At 43.7% G+C, this 4,571-nt stretch overlaps 1 long non-coding RNA gene across 1 annotated transcript in view; it reads left to right on the forward strand.

Annotated features, from left to right (window-relative positions):
- The first annotated feature begins 1,183 nt into the window (after positions 1-1,183).
- LOC109291473 overlaps positions 1,184-4,571 on the forward strand; it is a 7,067-nt gene continuing 3,679 nt past the window's right edge. Inside the window, exons 1-2 of the long non-coding RNA XR_002095849.1 lie at positions 1,184-1,272; positions 2,199-2,210. This is a non-coding gene — a long non-coding RNA (uncharacterized LOC109291473). The remainder of the gene's footprint in view (positions 1,273-2,198; positions 2,211-4,571) is intronic.

The raw sequence follows: 4,571 nt of genomic DNA on the forward strand, positions 1-4,571 counted from the left end.
AGTCTGTTTAGTGAACGTCTTTCCCTGATCCCCTCCAGACTTAGGTTAACTCACAGTCTCCCCAGCATCCCAAGATGCTTTGCAGGGTGGGCAGGCTAGCCTTGGCCCAAGCCGTCTGCTCCAGCCAAGCAGGGAGGTGTGCTCTATTGCTGCCCGGCTTCTGGCTTGGGCCACTGCAGGCATGTGGCTGCATTTCCAGAATCAAAAGTGAATGTCTGTTCACTTGCTTATCAGTTTAGACTAACTAATCTATGCAGTTTAGACTAACTTGTGCAGATTGAATTGATTCAACCCTGGGCTTTTTGACTGTCCGTACTTAGCCTATATCTGTTTTCGGTTTGAGTTCCAGCTTAAAACAATAGTCACCAACTCTGATCATGAGAAAGTAGGGCTGGAAGGGACTGTATGGAGGTCATCTACTCCAGCCCCCTGTTTGTGCTCTGCGTTTTTTGTCCTTGGGCTAGTCTAACCCTCAACTGCTGTGGAGTCACAATGACATACCACGTCAAATATGGAGAAATGACAGCAAAATTCTTACATTTCAAGGTTGCTTCCATCTCACAGGTTTTGAGATGGACTCACTGTCTGTTGCTGTGTTTTTGTGGTGGTTTAAATCAATATTTTTATTTACATGTTATCCTTATCCTGATGGAGGTTTTTCTTTTCTTTCATTTTTTCTAAGCAGTGACTACAAGAAACTATTGGATTAAGACTACCATGAAACACTGGGAAGTGTCTTTAAGGTTAACACATTTCCCTGAAACAGCTTTATTTCTGAAAATGAGACCACTTTAAAATGGAAAAAGGTTTTATGCCAAGATTTTTGATCACGTGTATCTATTATGGCTCTGATAAAAAAAAATCAAAGAAAAGTAGCGCTAGCAGGGCCCTCAGGAGGTCATCTAGTGCAAGCCTCTCTTAAAGACATGATCATCCCTGTCTAAACTATCTGATTCAAGCATTTCTCTCACCTGCTTTTAACAACTTCTAGTGATGAAGATCTCACAACCTCTCAAGCTAATCGGCTCTGATACTTACCCACCCTCAGAGTTACCAAGTTCTTCTTAATATCCAACCCCAATTTCCCTTGTTGCTATTTAAATTTGTTATTCCTTGTCCTGTCCTTGATGGCCACAGAGAATAGTCCAACCCAGTGGCTTTCCACCTGTGGTCTGTGGACCCCTGGGGTTCTTCAGACTGTCTAAGGGGTCTGCAAAAGATCACTTTGATGAATCAGAAGTATGCGAATACCCACACTTACAATTCAAAGGGGTCCATACTTCCATTTGAAGTATTATAGGGGTCCGCAAATGAAAAAAAAAAAAGGTTGAAAACAACTGGTCTATCACCATCCTCTTTATAATCACCCTTCATGTATGTCAAGACTGTTATCCATTTTCACCTCACTCTTTTCAAGGCTACATAATCTTAGTCCCTCCCTACTATTTATCATAAATTGTGTTTCCCAGACCTGGAACTATTTTTACTCTTTGCTGGACTCTTTCCAGTTTTCCTATGTCTTTGATGAGCGGAGTTACCCCACAGTGCTCCAGGGGAGCCTTCGTCAGTGCTAAATGCAGTGGAAGACTTTCCCATGACTTGCAGGTGATACTCCCATTAAAACAACCCACTATGGTATTGGCTTTTTTTTTGGCAACAGTAGTACACTGTTGACTGAAATTCAGGTTGCAGTCCTCTATAACACCCCCCTCCCCCCCAGATCATCACCCAGATGTCCGAGTTACGGCTGTCACTTCACACAACACTTTGAAAGTTATGGGCAAGGACCTGAGGTTCAGTGAGGGTGTGAGTTTTACAGCTGAAAATGCACATGAGCTCCATCGCCTTTTTATGAGACAATGGAGAGCAAAAGCACTGCCATCAGTTTATACTTACTCTTTCCTTCCTGACACCAGCTGTAAGCTATGGTGACAAAGTGCTTTACCCTAAGATGTGCAATTCTGTTCTATGTATGGTTGTTCTTGTTACAGATGTTATTCAAAGTGACACAGCTGGGGCAAGTTAAAAACTCTTAACGCTCTTTAAATTCTTGGAAAACCCACCTGGCAAAATCTCTCTGACACACTCATTTTCCTTATTCTTTTTTAATTAGCTCTCCTAATTGGTATGTGTCAGGAAAGTGTACAACATAAACGGTTATGGCATGAACACTAGTGAACCCCCTCATGAACTCTGAGCAATGGTAGGTTGTTATTTTGTAAGGTGGATTGTCCATGAGAGAAGGGCATCACATATGCCCTGCCAGCACCAAAATCCAATATTTCCATTGAATCCATGTCACAAGGTTCATCGTAGCTGATGGGAGGCCCTCTAAAGTTTTGCAGTTAGGTTTTGGCTCAAAAAGTAACCCACAAAACCCAGAGTTGATAAGGAAAGTTATATGACTCTTGCTTTCCAAGTTGCAGACCACTTCCATCTCCAGGACCCCAACCCTGCCATCTGGAGAACTTGCTACCTTTGTCCATCTTGCTACCTTTGTCCACTTGACCCCAGCGCTCTTTCCTGCCCAGAGCAGGGGGTCAGACTCAATGATTGAATAGGTCCCTTCTGACCCTAGAAATCTGTAAAATCTATGAACTCTTCCTCTTCAGGCCACAAACTTGTGCTATCTGAAACTCCAGAGACTTGGTGTCTGCTCAACTATCCTATCAGAAAGTAACATGGGAAAACTAGAGAAGACCTATGGCCAACTAGAAGTGGCCCTAACCCAACCCGAACCTTGAGTTCAGATGTTCATCCAAGTTCTAGTCCATAAACTTCCTGTATCGCTCTGGCCAAATCATTTTCTCTCTGTCCCTTGGCAATAATAGCTCATGATAGCCCTCCCTCCTTTCACAGAAATGTTGTGAGGATACAGAAAGACAAAGTTGTGAGGTTATAGAGCAGGGCCAGGCAAAATCTGGCCCACGGGCCAAATCGGGCCCATGAGAGATTCCATTTCCCAGTAGCCCCTGCCTGCATTGCTCGGGCCAGTTTCCATGGAGACATTGGGAGTGGTGGTGCCATGATACCACTGGTCAGGGTTTCCATGGAGACCAGCCCAAGCCGTACTGGCAGAGGTTGCTGGGAAATGAAGTCCAGCTGTCGGCCAGATCTACCAATTTGCCCACCCTTGCCATAGAGCAACACGTAACAGAGAGAGCGGTGGAGGAGGGCTGAAGTGGCATGTATGGACACATGATGAGCAATGAAAACTGACTAAAATTTTGTTTCATATTTCATAGTGCTTAGGGACAGAAGGGACCTAAATAGATCATCAGGTCCGACCCACTGTCCCGGGCAGGAATGGGTGCCGCGGTCATATCACCCCAGCCAATTATCTGTCCAGCCACCTAATGTCACCACCCAGAGTCCAGGGCTAAACCCCTGTCCCCCCTGCCAGCCTGGGACAGCTCCCCCCTGCTTAAACTGCTGCTGTCCTGGGCAAACATGTAGATGCTGCACCTGGGAGCAACTGACTCTGGCTTGAACTGCTTTGGAGTTTATCATGTTACATTAATAGCATATGTAGCTGCACCCAGTATAAATTCCCCTACAGCTGCTTAGTTTCTTTTGGCTCTTTGAGTTACTGATGGACAATGAGACAGGTTTCGAGAAAAAAAATATATATTTTTTTCCTCCAGACACTAAACAGAGATGTCTGAAGAACTGTAGGTCCAAATCATGTTGCAAATCAACATGGCTCTGTTGTTGAAGACAGTGGCCCCACATCAAAGTATACCAGCTGAAGAACTCAGTGAATAATGTAATGCACTTCTCATAATGCATTCATAATAGTCTAAAAGAGAAATGGGTTAAGAAAGTAACTGTTATCCCAGGAGAAAGTCAAATGCAGTACGAAGCCGGTCTGCTCCAGGGAATACAATTTGGACATAGGCTTTACTTGTTACATACTGCTGGAACAACACAGCTGACATCACAAGGGAGAAGTGTCAAGCTAACAGTGTGCATCACAAGAAAGCTGCTAAAGAAGCGATTCTGTGTTACAAGGCTCCTCTGATGAATCAGTGTCCTTGTGAAGGTAATGTTTCTTTATAGCTCTGCTCTCCCCCTTCTTATCCCTTGGGGATGTTTCTAATACTGTTTTAGAGCACGAGTAGCCACTACTGGACTCGAGTGGTTTGTAGGGATAGGGGATAAGATGCTTTCAGCTACATATTACAAGATCCAGGTTATTTCCATATACTCATACAGGTCTTAATCCAGCAAAGCATATTCTTAATATTAAGTGTGTAAGCAGTACTGTTCCCTATAATGTAATTTAGACATGTAGTAATGTGCTTTGCCTGATTGCAGTCTTATTGTTAAACTCAAGTTGTGGCCATATCTGATGGATGGAGCTATCTTTCCTCTTACTGTGTCATTTTAGTCTCTTCTTGCTTTAAAAACTGAGGTTCACTGTCTGACAAATGCTACAATAGGTGCCTAGCTGATTTGTACCATGAAATCTGCACAGCTGCAAAACAAGATAAACTGGGTGGGGAGTACCCTTTCTATAGCAGTGCACTGGATATCTAATATAAACTGTCTGACACGGGAATCATGTTCCT

The sequence above is a fragment of the Gavialis gangeticus genome, unplaced genomic scaffold, assembly GCF_001723915.1.
Source record: "Gavialis gangeticus isolate Ggan-Ray unplaced genomic scaffold, GavGan_comp1, whole genome shotgun sequence".
In the NCBI taxonomy this organism is placed as follows: Eukaryota; Metazoa; Chordata; order Crocodylia; family Gavialidae; genus Gavialis; species Gavialis gangeticus.